The 15415-nt window shown below is 37.1% G+C and overlaps 1 long non-coding RNA gene across 1 annotated transcript; it reads left to right on the top strand.

The window, feature by feature from the left end:
- Nucleotides 684–1111, top strand: LOC109845267. The gene is made up of 4 exons (XR_002248264.1): nt 684–722; nt 790–861; nt 934–1005; nt 1075–1111. It is a non-coding gene; the product is annotated as an uncharacterized LOC109845267 (long non-coding RNA).

Here is a 15415-nt window from a genome sequence, read left to right as displayed (position 1 = left end):
TTGTCCTGTCTCTTTTAATTTTCCTTTTCCATAAATGACAGCTCTTTTTCATTGAAATGGCTATTGTCATTTTAGGTAGGACAGCCGGTGATCATGAGCCCTCAGCTCCTACACACGTTGAAACGTGTGATAGGCCTGCGCATGTTCAACCCGTTGGCCCTCGGAGGGTGGGTGCTCCGAAGAGGAAGAAGACCGCCCATAAGCCCCATGACGGTCAGCGTCCCTATGGAGTGGACTTAGGGAGCACCGCTGATGGAGGGGGAGGTAACATTCAATTGCTCTTGCTTCAAGGTTGTTTACCTTTTGGGGATTTGTGACCATGTTTTGTGCTCCAGGTTTCTTCGAAGAGGGCGAACTTCCACCGGGTTCGGCGTCCCCTGGTGTTGACAATATGGATTGCTTTGTGCAACAAATGTGCGACGCTTTTCACGATGGGTCTTTGGGCATCGACCTTAACATCGATCTTGAGCAGATAAATAATGTTGAGCCCACAATCCCTTATTCAGGTATATCCGCATCCAATGTCATTTTCCTTATGTAAGGTGAAGGAAGATTTCTCGTTTGAGCTTTCCTCATCCTTCAACATTTGGGTTACCCTGCAGATGTTGCGATGGAGGGGCCAAGCTTCTCGAAGCCGGATGCCGGCTTATTAGCTGACATGCTGGCTGAGCAGACTTCCAGAGGGACCGAGAGACCATTCTTCGGGAACGATTCATCTACCGGTATATATCTGATTTTCTCCCTCTTGCCCGATATTTCATATGACTAATGAATGATTGATTATCGCAGCGTCTACCATTGGAGTTAGCCCGGTATCTATCCCTGGCATATCCAGTTTGCCTCAGAGCGACGGGCTTGCAGGTATGTATACGATTCAGGGATATTGTACTTTCCTATGTTTATCTGTCTTTTGACTAATGAGTGCAATCATAGGACCAGCCGCTAGGACTGATTCTCATATGACTCCTGACATCCCTCAAATGCCCGCGGATAATGGATCTACAGGTATGCAGATCCCAATTCTTCTTATTCGTCTAAATTTTCATTTTGACTAATAAGAGAGTGTCATCATAGGACCAGCAGCTTGGGCCGATACTCTTATGACTCTTGGCATTCCGGCTGCATCTGAGGACATGGGGATTGCAGGTATGTATACGACCTCCTTATCCCGATTCTCCTTACTTGTCCAAATTTCCATTTGGTTAACATAGGAATGTCACTGTAGGACCAGGCGTTCAGCCTGATACTGCTACAGTCCCCGGGGTTGAAAGTCCTCATAGCAGTGGTGCCTCCCCGTCTCTGCCGAGTGGTGCGAGCAATCTGTCTGCAGGGGCTGACGTACCCTCTTCTGCTGCTGTCCCGGAGCCTGTCGGCTCTCAACCCGATGGGACATCCGTTGGCGTCGGTATGTTCGGAACCTGCCTTTTGACTTTCCTTTCCATATTCGATAGTTCACTGAGCTTCCAAGTTGTTGCTTGTAGGATCTCGATCTTCTTTGCACGAGCGTGTCCGTAGCCTTTTGGCCGATACTGATCCTGACGGAGAGGCTTTCCGTACGGACCTCAGCTTCTTCACCGCCTGGTATAATGGCTTGATCGAGAAGCTTCTCCACCGAGGAGGCGGCTTCGATCAGTTCCGGCGTTCCTTCTCTCGCCACATGACGATGATGAGGGAAGAAGGATACCCGGAACTGGCTGATTCCTTCACTGCTGATTTCGCTGCCCTGGAGTCAGAGATACGAGAGTTGAAGGAACTGGAGGTTACCGGGGCTTCTTCTTTCGTATCCTCTGAGTTAGAGCATAGGATGGAGCAGTGGCGTGAACTGAGATCTTCCGTCGGGCGTGAGCTTCAGTCACGCGAGAGCTCCCTTGCGCATCTAATGGCTAACATGGCGAGGATGGATAGGGAGAAAGCTGAGTTACTCCGTTCCTTGGACTCGAATCGCGAGGAAGCGACTAGGTTGAAGGAGGCCTTGAAGCGTGCCGAGGAATCCGCCGTTCTTATCGCAGATGACTTGATCGGACTAGAGCGTTCCCGTGACCAGGTACTCGAGGAGTTCGGATCCACTCAGGAGGGATTGATGAAGTTGAAGAGTGAAGCTGCGGAGATCTTGAGCTGTTCTGAGGAATCTGCCCGAGCAGATCTGCAGGCGGGACTTGAGCAGAGTTATGCAGATAGACTTTTTAGCTTAAAGTCTCATATTCTTAGCCGTCAGTTGCCTTCGGGCTAATGAGCTCTTTGTTGTATGCTTTTGACTTGACCTATTAATAGAAACTCCACATTTGCTTCTTTCTTGTGATTTGTCTGCATTTCTTCTGAATGACAGATTTTATGGGATTTTTGGCAAACCCCCAGCCATCAACGGGTTTGATATGCCTTTACCGATCACCGTTTGAATCGGGCTAGCATGTGGATTGTCTAGATCCGTCCCACATGTAACGTTGTGCTAAGAAAATTGCTTTTCTTAGATTTGATGCTATGACTTTGAATACATAGACTTCGTCTTTCTTACGGGAATAGACTACCCGGCAACGCGTGTTAGGCATTGACTTTGGGGTTTTTGGCAAACCCCCAGCCTTCAACGGGTTTGATATGCCTTTACCGATTACCGTTTGAATCGGGCTAGCATGCGGATTGTCGAAATCCGTTCCGCATGTAACGTTGTGCTAAAGGAATGAACTCCCTTAGACTTAATGCTACGACTTTGAATACGTAGACTTTGCCCTTGTTACGGGAATAGGCTACCCGGCAACACGTGTTAGGTGTTGACTTATCCCTACTTAGGATTCGGGATAAAATTCCCCATGCACCAAGTGCGCGGATTGGAAGTTGAAAGTTGTGTCAAAATAGGAGAGGAAGAATTTTATATTCTATCTCCCGATGCTGAAGAGGAAGAATTTTATATTCTATCTACAGCTGGAAAGGAAACTCGAGGTGGGATATCCACCCCCAGAATCCGGAAGGATGAACTGGGAGCGGGATCTCCACTCCGAGCATCCGGAATGATGAACTGGGAGTGGGATCTCCACTCCGAGCATCGGAAAGGTCCGAGGAGAGGAAGAATTTTATATTCTATCTCCCGGTGCTAAAGAGGAAGAATTTTATATTCTATCTTCAGCTGGAAAAGAAACTCGAGGTGGGATTCTCCACCCCCAGTATCTGGAAGGATGAACTGGGAATGGGATCTCCACTCCGAGCACCCGGAATGATGAACTGGGAGTGGGGTCGCCACTCCGAGCATCGGAAAGGTCCGAGGAGAGGAAGAATTTTATATTCTATCTCCCGGTGCTAAAGAGGAAGAATTTTATATTCTATCTTCAGCTGGAAAAGAAACTCGAGGTGGGATTCTCCACCCCCAGTATCTGGAAGGATGAACTGGGAGTGGGATCTCCACTCCGAGCATCGGAAAGGTCCGAGGAGAGGAAGAATTTTATATTCTATCTCCCGGTGCTAAAGAGGAAGAATTTTATATTCTATCTTCAGCTGGAAAAGAAACTCGAGGTGGGATTCTCCACCCCCAGTATCTGGAAGGATGAACTGGGAATGGGATCTCCACTCCGAGCACCCGGAATGATGAACTGGGAGTGGGGTCGCCACTCCGAGCATCGGAAAGGTCCGAGGAGAGGAAGAATTTTATATTCTATCTCCCGGTGCTAAAGAGGAAGAATTTTATATTCTATCTTCAGCTGGAAAAGAAACTCGAGGTGGGATTCTCCACCCCCAGTATCTGGAAGGATGAACTGGGAATGGGATCTCCACTCCGAGCACCCGGAATGATGAACTGGGAGTGGGGTCGCCACTCCGAGCATCGGAAAGGTCCGAGGAGAGGAAGAATTTTATATTCTATCTCCCGGTGCTAAAGAGGAAGAATTTTATATTCTATCTTCAGCTGGAAAAGAAACTCGAGGTGGGATTCTCCACCCCCAGTATCTGGAAGGATGAACTGGGAATGGGATCTCCACTCCGAGCACCCGGAATGATGAACTGGGAGTGGGGTCGCCACTCCGAGCATCGGAAAGGTCCGAGGAGAGGAAGAATTTTATATTCTATCTCCCGGTGCTAAAGAGGAAGAATTTTATATTCTATCTTCAGCTGGAAAAGAAACTCGAGGTGGGATTCTCCACCCCCAGTATCTGGAAGGATGAACTGGGAATGGGATCTCCACTCCGAGCACCCGGAATGATGAACTGGGAGTGGGGTCGCCACTCCGAGCATCGGAAAGGTCCGAGGAGAGGAAGAATTTTATATTCTATCTCCCGGTGCTAAAGAGGAAGAATTTTATATTCTATCTTCAGCTGGAAAAGAAACTCGAGGTGGGATTCTCCACCCCCAGTATCTGGAAGGATGAACTGGGAATGGGATCTCCACTCCGAGCACCCGGAATGATGAACTGGGAGTGGGGTCGCCACTCCGAGCATCGGAAAGGTCCGAGGAGAGGAAGAATTTTATATTCTATCTCCCGGTGCTAAAGAGGAAGAATTTTATATTCTATCTTCAGCTGGAAAAGAAACTCGAGGTGGGATTCTCCACCCCCAGTATCTGGAAGGATGAACTGGGAATGGGATCTCCACTCCGAGCACCCGGAATGATGAACTGGGAGTGGGGTCGCCACTCCGAGCATCGGAAAGGTCCGAGGAGAGGAAGAATTTTATATTCTATCTCCCGGTGCTAAAGAGGAAGAATTTTATATTCTATCTTCAGCTGGAAAAGAAACTCGAGGTGGGATTCTCCACCCCCAGTATCTGGAAGGATGAACTGGGAATGGGATCTCCACTCCGAGCACCCGGAATGATGAACTGGGAGTGGGGTCGCCACTCCGAGCATCGGAAAGGTCCGAGGAGAGGAAGAATTTTATATTCTATCTCCCGGTGCTAAAGAGGAAGAATTTTATATTCTATCTTCAGCTGGAAAAGAAACTCGAGGTGGGATTCTCCACCCCCAGTATCTGGAAGGATGAACTGGGAATGGGATCTCCACTCCGAGCACCCGGAATGATGAACTGGGAGTGGGGTCGCCACTCCGAGCATCGGAAAGGTCCGAGGAGAGGAAGAATTTTATATTCTATCTCCCGGTGCTAAAGAGGAAGAATTTTATATTCTATCTTCAGCTGGAAAAGAAACTCGAGGTGGGATTCTCCACCCCCAGTATCTGGAAGGATGAACTGGGAATGGGATCTCCACCGGCTAGTTGCCCAAGTTGGGTTTCTAACCGGGCTATGGCTTGTGTGTTCGAGTTGAGCACTTGGCCGGTGGTTTGCATGAATGAATTTAGAGTGGTGGATGATTGGGTCAACATGTTGGTAGTTTGTGTAGAAGCTTTGATCATAGCTTCTAAACCCTTTTCTAAGACACTCAAACGTTTGTCATGATCGGAATTTGATTGATTTGTAGGCTGGTGAGGATGAGGATGTTGGTTTGGAAAAGGTGGGTTAGAAAAATTGTTCGGTGCGTTGAATGGGACAGTGTTTCCCCTAGGGAATTGTTGGTTTGACGCGGGAATAAAGTTTTGGTTTCCATGAGAATTTCCTTGGTTCCAAGCAAAATTGGGATGATTTCTCCAACCTGGATTGTAGGTTGGAGAAAATGGATCATTTCTAGGGCGCTGGAATGCAGCGTTCATCTGTTCTAAAGCATGGTTGTTTCCTAGAAGAGGACATTCCTCTGAAACGTGGGTAGGAGACTGACAGTTATGACATCCCGGGGCAGAAATATGATTGATTTGAGCCGGAGCTCGTTCCTTAACTTCTAAGGCTTCTAACCTCCGCAGAATCGTCGCCATCTTCGCTTCAGATGCAATGTTTGACTCCAGGGAAAGACCACTAGACTTAGATTGGGAAACAGATGAAACCCTGTCATCACAGTTTTCCCACTGCATTGTTTTCTCGGATAGACTCTCTAGGAATTCCCAAGCTTCATCGGCGTTTTTTCTCATAAAATCTCCCTGACACATCGATTCTAAAGATGTTTTTGAAGAATAGTCCAATCCTTCATATATGACTTGGCACAATCGCCATTTTTCTAGACCGTGATGAGGACATTGGATTAAAAGATCTTTAAATCGGTCAAAGTATTTCCAGAATGGCTCTCCCGGGACAATTTTGAAATTCTGAATGCTGTTCCTAAGCTTTACCGTTTTGTGAATAGGGAAAAATTTCTTGAGAAAAACGGTGACAAATTCCTCCCAAGTTGAGATGGAATTTATCGGTAAGCTGTACAGCCATTTTTTAGCTTTGTCCTTTAGAGCAAATGGAATAAATCTAAGCTTAATCGCATCTTCGGTTAATTCTCTCATTTTTATCATAATACATACTTCCTCAAATTCCGAGATAAATATATATGCATCTTCTGTTTCATTACCTAGGAATTTGGGAAGCATGTTAATGAAATGCGGTCTAAGCTCGAAATTTGCTCCATTTACTTCGGGGAGTCTTATGCAAGATGGAATTGCATTTCTGGTGGGGTAACACATATCCTGAAGAACTGGTTGATTTGCCATTTTTTGGATTGGTTCAACACGGATTAAGCGATGAAAATTATCCCGAACCCAAAATTGCATACACCAAAACAATTTTTTTTTTTTTAAGGAAGGAAAGAAAATTAGTTTTTTTTTAATGAAAAGATAAAGAAAATTAGTTTTTTTTTATATGAGAAGATAAAGAAAAAGAAAAATCCTAACTAAAACAAATCAAGGCAATCACTTTTCAATCAACTCTAACTCTAGGGTTTAGCCTAACTCCACTAGACCAGCTCCTAACCAAAAATTCCTACAGTGAAAAGATCAAAGTTTTACCCAGGTAGTTAGCCAGGTAAGGATAGTACTAGAGGGTGATCAAAGATCAATTAAGTACCTCTTTCCTTGCGGAGCGCTTTACGCAACCCCTAAACCTTGCCTTAGACACCAACTATTCTGAGAAAACTTAAACCGTTCACTTAAGGATTTCTTGTTCCTTATTGAGCTCGAATCCTTAGGGGCCAACGTCTAATGAGTTTTAGAAGGCTTGGATTTGTGAAGTGAGGAATTAGTGATTTGTGGGCTAAGGAAAGGGTGATGAAATCCCTTACCTTATCTTGATTGGGGTTTTGCCCTTAAGAATGATTTAAGTGTGTGCCAAATCAAGTGCTACAATCACTTTGGTGAATTCCTACACTATATGAAATGCAACCCTAGAAATTAAAAGCGACTAAAAAGGATGGTAAAAAGAAAATCTTTATATTTTTTAATTATGGTCAACAATAATCAAAAGTGAGAAGGGGAAAATTGTTTGAGTTTATTATCTTGTTAGTTAATATCTAAGTGAAAGATGGATTTTATTATGGTCAACAAAAATAAAATCTTTTTTTTTAAATCCTAATTGTCTCTAATTGTGAAGCTAGCTAAAGAGGGTGGAATTGAAAACTAGAAAGAAGACTTACCCGAAAGCAATGCTCCAAATTCTTGATCTTCAATCCAAGATTTTCAAGCTCCAAGCGGTTCCTTCACAAGAAAAATACACAAGTTAAAGAATCAAGTTAATAAAATCCTATTTTAGCACCTTCCCCGGCAACGGCGCCAAAAACTTGATGTGGCATAATTATGTACCAAAATTGCAAGTGCACAATTTATCAAGTTATAGTATAAAAAGATATCGATCCCACGAAGAAGGTGATTTTAAGAGATTATTAAACTTGGTTCTTATATTTTGTGCGTGACAATTAGGAATAAAGAATAAGTGTGAATGTGATGAGTGATTGTTGTGAATATTTGCAAAAGATAATAAATTGAATTTTAGAGGAGAGAAGGAAGAATTAAAGAATAAATGAAATCACAAGGCAAGAAATATGAATTAATAAAATCAAGAAATAAAACTAAGAATGAAAAGAAAATTTAAGAAAGTCAAGATGGAGGATTCAAAAGAGGTAAGAAATCTAGAATATAATCCACTAACCAATTTCAATTACAAAATATAAACTATTCTCTTTTTATCATATTTCAACTTAGATTTATTAAGCATAGATTATCAAACCATTTAAGGAAAGTGTAACCTATCAAATTATCATCTAAGTCAAAATTACTATTCATGATAAGAACAACAACAAGATAGTAATCCTAGAATTCATAAGCATAACCTATCAAACCATTTAAGATAAGCATAGATTATCAAATTCTTCTTCTACCGATTAGTTTTCTAGTTGATTATCCTAAACATGAATATTTTAAGTGCAAGAGAATATTCCATACAATATAAAGAAAATTAGATTAGTTTTATATAATTCTAAGATTCCTACAAGAATTAATTTCACATCTTAAGAAATAAAAATAAGTAGAAAAAGAACTAATTACACAAATAAAAAGAAAAGAAAAATCTAAACTATGAACAAGAAATAAATCTAACTACAAAGAATTAAAATCTAAACTACAAAATATATTACAAAAATTAAATGCAAGAAAATAAATCTACTCTATAAATTAAAGTGCAAAAAAAAATAAAAGAAAAATCTAAACTATGAACAAGAAATAAATCTAACTACAAAAAATTAAAATCTAAACATTAAAGTGCAAAAAGAAATAAAAAGATAAGAAAATAAATCTACACTACAAACATGAATGTAAATCTAACTAATAAGCAATAATAAAGAAATTACTAAAAAGAAATAAAAGAGGAAAATAAAAGAAATGCAAACCTTCAAATTGCTCTTCATCTCCATCCTCATCATTCAACAAAGAGGAGAAAAGACAAATTTAAAGTGGAGAAAAATTATTATTATTAATTATAACAAAAGTTAATAATTTTTGCTCACTCTCTACCCCTATTTATAGTAAACATCAGTGAATGAGAGCCATTGGATTGAAATCTTATCCAAAAATAACAAATTTCAGTCCTTAAATCGTAACAAATTATACGTCAGTATCGATACCAGCATCGATAGGGGTATCGATACCAGCATCGATAGGGGTATCGATATTGGCATCGATACGGGTATCGATGCTGGCATCGATACTCAATCTTCTCCTATTGCTGATCCGAGTTTTTCTCTTGTTCTTGGACTTGGGCTTTTAGGCTTTGTTATTTCTTCTTCTTTTTAGCTTTGGGCTTTTGGATAATTTGGCAATTGATTTTTCAATGGGCTTCTTTGCTTCATTTCTTTGTTTATTCAAGGGGTTTTTGTTGAGAGATGAGAGTTTAAGATTTATTCTTTATTAACCTGCAATTAAAGATAAAAATAATTATTAGTAGTATATTTATTCATATAAAATATATAATAAGGGTATAAAATTATAATAAAATGTGATTATCAGTACCTGAAATGATAAACATTTATAAATTTGGTACCCATGCTATGTTGGGTCCATGAAATTAACCTTTAGGAAACCAAACCCATGAAGTGTTTGATTTTCCTAAATAGTTAGTTGATAAACAAACATTTTTAATATAATTATAAATATAAAAAAAATTTATGTAGTGAATTTAATTCTTTAGGCACCCAAATAGAAAAGAATTTTAATTTCTTTTTACATATATCATCATTTATATTATAAGAAGATTTTACAAAAATGGTTTTCTTAGATATATTTCTATTAACTTAAAAACCTAAACCTTTTGTCTTTTGAAATTCTATTTGAAAAGAAAGAATTTTATGAAGATTTTTTTTTCTTTTATTGAATTTACTTATATTTAAACATATATCATCATATTTTAATTTAATAGAAGAAATATCTTTATCTAAACTATTATTGTGAATATTTAAATTATTACATTCTAATTTTAGATAAACGTTCTCATTGGATAAACATTGATTTTCTTTAAGTAAGGAATAATTTTATTCTTTCAAATTAATTACTTGAGAATTAGAAATAGTAGAAGAACTAAAATCTGAAATTTCTTCAAGCAATCTTTTATTTTCTCCTTTAAGAAAATTATGTGAAGCCTTTAATCTCACAAAAGTTTCATATAATTCATTAAAAGCATCTAAAAGTTTTTCATTATCACTTACTTCATCTTGTGCCATAAAACACATATGAGCATTTTTCGTTTCTTCAATTTATTCATCCGAAGATGAATCATCACTTTCATCCCATGTAGCCGCCATAGCTTTCCTTTTCTTGTTGCTTTGAATATTGTTGAAATTATTGAAATAATTTGATTTTTGCTTATTCTTCAACAATGGACAATCTTTCTTCATATGTCTTGGTTTGTTACACTTGAAACAAAGTAAGTTATTTGAATTTGAATTCTTTGATTTAAACTTATCTCGTTTCATGAATTTTCTAAATTTGCATGCAAACATGCTCATTTCTTCATCATCATCAGAATCTTCTTTATCGAAAGTAACATTGAATGCAAGCACTTTCTTGTTCTTTGTTTCATCCTTATTCTTTCTATCTTTAATTTGAACTTCATAAGCCAGAAGGTTGCCGATAAGGTTCTCAACCATAAGAGTTAACAAATCATTTGCTTCTTCGATTGCGGTAACCTTCTTTTCCCTTTGTGGAGTAAGAGAACGGAGTATTTTTCTTACCATCTTCACTTGAGTGTATATTTTACCAAGACCAATGAGAGAATTAGTGATATCGGTCAATCTGCTGATCCATGGCGATTATCGAACCCTCTTCGCGTCAAGATTTGGCCACTTGACACCGAAAACCCCCACAAAGTGATTTGTATAAGTCGACATTTTCACTGTTATTTGTACCTCCATTCTTATTGTTTCTTGGTCAAACCTTCCTACAGTGAGGGCCAAACCCAAAATCCCTTCTCGATTCCATTCATGAACGAACGATCCCTTTCAAAACTAAGATTCCCTTTCGATAAACGAAAAGCCTCCAACTAATTTGAACAATCAAACCTATAAAAGGTAGAATTATCTTAACTCCTACTTGGTTAAACTTTCTCACGGTTAATACCAAAACCAGAATTCCCTTTCGACAAACGAAAGGTTTCCTTCTACTCTTCTTCACTTAAACTTTTCTATAGTTTGGAATGAAGTTAGAATTTCATCTCGCGCTAAATGAGAAATTCATCTTCAGACTAGGTAACCAATATTATAAAAGTTAGAGTTATCTAGATATTTTTGGTTCTCGGGGTGGAGATCTCACTCCTAGTTTCACCTTTCTGAAAGCACCCAAATGCTACTAGGAAGGAACCCTAGATTGGGGTGAATAGGGTTTATGCTAATCTAATCTGATTTATACTAATTAAAAACTTATTAACAAATATATCCTAGTAAGAATGATATATTACAAATATATGTGCAAGGATATGAAACTAAGAGTGATATAAACAAACAAGATGGTGGGATATAAACAATGAGTAATTGACAAAGGCGATATAAGATGAACAAAAATATAAGTGCACCAAGCTGAACTCAAACACAAGATATGATCACGGAGTTCGGTCCCCATGACCTACGTCTTAGCTCCTCATCTCGAGGAGATCTTCACTATCACACTGGGTTTTCTACGCTTACCCGAAAAACATTTACACCTCATAATATAACTACACTAACTACCACCTCAAGTGTTGGTCTCTAGCACGTATCTCCCTCAAGTGTTAGGAATTACAACCTCTCTCTAGATATTACCACCAACCCCACTCCTCTTGGGACGACCTCATCTCTCACCACACACTCCTCTTGTTGTACTAGTGTATTACAAAGTGATCTACACAATTAAGCTTACAATACAATAAGTTTGTTTTCTACAATAGATGAGAACTCTATGTAGGCTCGCACTCAATTGTTATAATCTCTCACAACCCTATTTATACTATGTATGAAAATACTAAAAGCTCAAGTGGGTGTGTGTAACAATGAGATTTAATAAAACAAATTAAACTCAAATAAATCTGTAGGATCTGAAATAGATACACTAGAATACTAGAGGGGGGGTGAATAGTGTTCTTTTAAAATTTATGGATACACTAGAATACTAGAGGGGGGGTGAATAGTGTTCTTTTAAAATTTATGCAAAGTAGATTATAAATTGCAAAGAAAGAATGACAATCTCAGAAAATAGTGTTCTTTTAAAATTTATGCAAAGTAGATTATAAATTGCAAAGAAAGAATGACAATCTCAGAAAATCACAATCATAAATACAAAGTTTTATACTGGTTCCACCAACCCGGTGTACATCCAGTCTCCAAGCAAATCCCACTTGAGAGTTTCCACTATGATTTTGAATAAACTTACAAAATCAAAAGTAAACCTAACCAATTTGCAAGTCCCTGCAATTTATAAGACCAATTGACAAACACCTTGCCAATTTGTACACCAATCTCTAAACCAAGAGATTAACACCTCTCATAAATTGAGATAACTTTTCTTTGAAGCAACAACTCAATTCCTATAAGCCTTGATTTGTAGTGTTGTGTAGTAGTGGCTTAGGAATGATTCTAACATCTGTAAATTGTCTGAATAATAAGTATTTAAATGAGGATCAAAGGCAATTTCAGAAACTTCTCCTTTTCTTCAAAATCAGAATTTTTGACAGTTGAAAAATGCACAAAGATCAAAGTTTATGGGTATAGAATCATGTGTCATTTTTCTAAACATATAACCGTTATATAACCCTTGAAAAGACAAAAATTTTAAACTTCAAAACATTTAAAAAAAATAGCTAAAAACTATCACAAGTTTAATTTCAAACGTTCAGAAAAACTATCTTAGTAGTCGACTATAATGTATAGTAGTCGACTACTCTGTAATACATAAAGTCTGGAATTCAGAAACTGAAGCTTAGTAGTCGACTATTCTTCTTTGTAGTCGACTACTCTGTAATACAGAAAGTCTGGAAAACAAAAATCGAGGATCAGTAGTCGACTATAATTGTTAGTGGTCGACTACACTGTAAAATAAACGTTCTGTAAAACAATTTTCAAAGCTCAGTAGTTGACTATATTTACTTGTAGTCTACTACTCTATAAAACTAAAGTTCTGTAAATCAAAATACAAAGCTGAGTAGTTGACTATAATTCTTAGTAGTCGACTACTCTGTAGTTTTACAGAAACATTATATCTTGAACTTAGACTACAGTAGTCGACTATTATTCTTATTAGTCGACTACTAAAGAGTAAAAATGTTATGTATGAACTATTTTTAGACTTAATGATAAACTAAATACTCTAATGATTAACATAGGGGATTTCTATTGTTAACCAACACACTATGCCGGTGTTAGTGTGTTCTAATTTCTATGTGTGTGTGTGTGTGAGTGATCAAGGCTTGTACAAAAATTCTAAGTAAAGAAAGATGTAAAAATTATATTGATGTACTTGTTCTTCATCTTCTTTACTTCATAATGCCTTGAACTCATATTGCACTTGTTCATATTTGATGTTGAAAGCTGCATTTAAATGTTAGTGCATATGTATAACACACATAGTGATTCTCAATAAGAATAAATTGTTATCATTAAAATTATATCATGGGGACATGATATCCAACAAAATCTAGCTTTAAGGAAATGAAAAACAGACAAATAAACAGCTAGATAAGAGTTTAGAAAAAAAAAAATTATATGATAACAAGAGAGAGGGAGAAGAGTGAATGCTCAAACACCAAAGGATAATCTCCACTTTGCTCTTGTGAAAATTGCTTCACAAACTAAACTCTTAAACAAACTTAAATAAAACTTAAACACCATTTTAAAACTTGTTTAAAAACTTTCTTCTTGTTTTAAATGAACTGAGGATATGTGGGGATATTTATAGGAAACCCCAAAGCTAAGAAGAAACCAACAAAACCCAGCAAAAAGACAAAAACAGAAAAGCTAGAAAAAACTAGCCGTTGGGCCATCGGTCGACTGATCAATCGACCAAAATGAAACAGAATCTTTTGACTATTATAGGCATTTTCTTTAGTCGATTGAACACATTCATCAGTCGACTGATAACGTGGTATCAGTCTGTTTTAAATAGTAAAAACCAACTTTAAAGAGCCTTAAAAAATAGTAAATAAATTCTAAAAAATGTAAAACTTTAGGAAAAGTTTATAAACATGAATATGAACATGTTTGAAAAGGAATTTTTTAATTTGCTCTTACCATTTGACAAATCTCAGAAATATTTAAAAATACTAAAATACATGTTTAATAAAACATGTGATTTTTGATTTTTTGACTCAAAACAAGTTTTGAAAACTTATGGAATATTTATATGTACATAACAAAAGATGTTTAAGATGTATATATAGTCCAAAACATATTAACATATAATTTGCATAAAAGTACCTATATTTTGAGAAAAAACACAAATATATATGTGTGTGTATGTTTGAGCTTATAGAATTAACACACATTATATAAGCCATAAACTAATTTCAAATATATATGTGTGTGTATGTTTGAGCTTATAGAATTAACACACATTATATAAGCCATAAACTAATTTACCCAAACTTGATAGATCTTCATTGTAGCTTATAGAATTAACACACATTATATAAGCCATAAACTAATTTACCCAAACTTGATAGATCTTCATTGTAGCATGACATAGTTATGGATGAAGCTTGATCTTGAATATGACTTGATGTGCAATGGCTTCATTCCAATATTCTGCCAATCCTCCATTTGATGTGATTGTGAATGCTCAATCCATCCAACCTCCAACATATTGTTTGTCTAGAATAAATACAAAAAATAAATACTAGACAAATAACATTAGTTGTTAATTATTTGTTAATCATCATCAAAACAAAAGGACCCAATAATCTCCCCCTTTTTGTTGATGACAAACAATTTACAAAATGAGATATAAGCATGAAAGAAAATTAATATGTAAATTAGAATTATTATGCATATAACCAAATCAAGATATACTCACAACATTTCTCCACCTTTGATAACATCGAAAAGGGGAAAACAAAAGAATACAGAGAGCGAAAGCTCCCCCTACAAATAAGCATGGGTGAGTATAAAACAAGTATAGGGATTGCTCCCCCTATCAAAATGCCATATAGAATATATGCAATAAAAGATCATGACAAATATGTGAGCAAGCATAAATGAAAAATATGCTAAATATCACTCACATAAAAGAGGACAATGAGAATACATATAAAAATATCAATATGGAAATAGTGTTTTATTACTAAACATAAAAACAATGTATAAAATAGATTTATGAAATCAAAAGAAAGAAAAACATGAGTATCTTGAAAAAAAATCAAATAAAAACAAATCACTCAAATGAGATCGTAAATCACAAGTAAATCACATAAGAAAGAAACCAGCATCAAAATGGCAAGAGAGGCAATCATATCAAGCTCTTAAACTTGTTTCAACACATATAAAATATTTAGCACCCGATAAATATGATTTGGGAAATAAACACCCAATAAACCCGGGGGTTGCTTAAACACAACCCTCTCATATGAAAACTTAAAACAAAGTATATATATATATATATATACATATATATATATATATATATATATATA

This window comes from Asparagus officinalis, chromosome 6 (assembly GCF_001876935.1).
Source record: "Asparagus officinalis chromosome 6, Aspof.V1, whole genome shotgun sequence".
Lineage (NCBI taxonomy): Eukaryota > Viridiplantae > Streptophyta > Magnoliopsida > Asparagales > Asparagaceae > Asparagus > Asparagus officinalis.
This window is presented reverse-complemented; position numbering and strand designations above follow the sequence as displayed.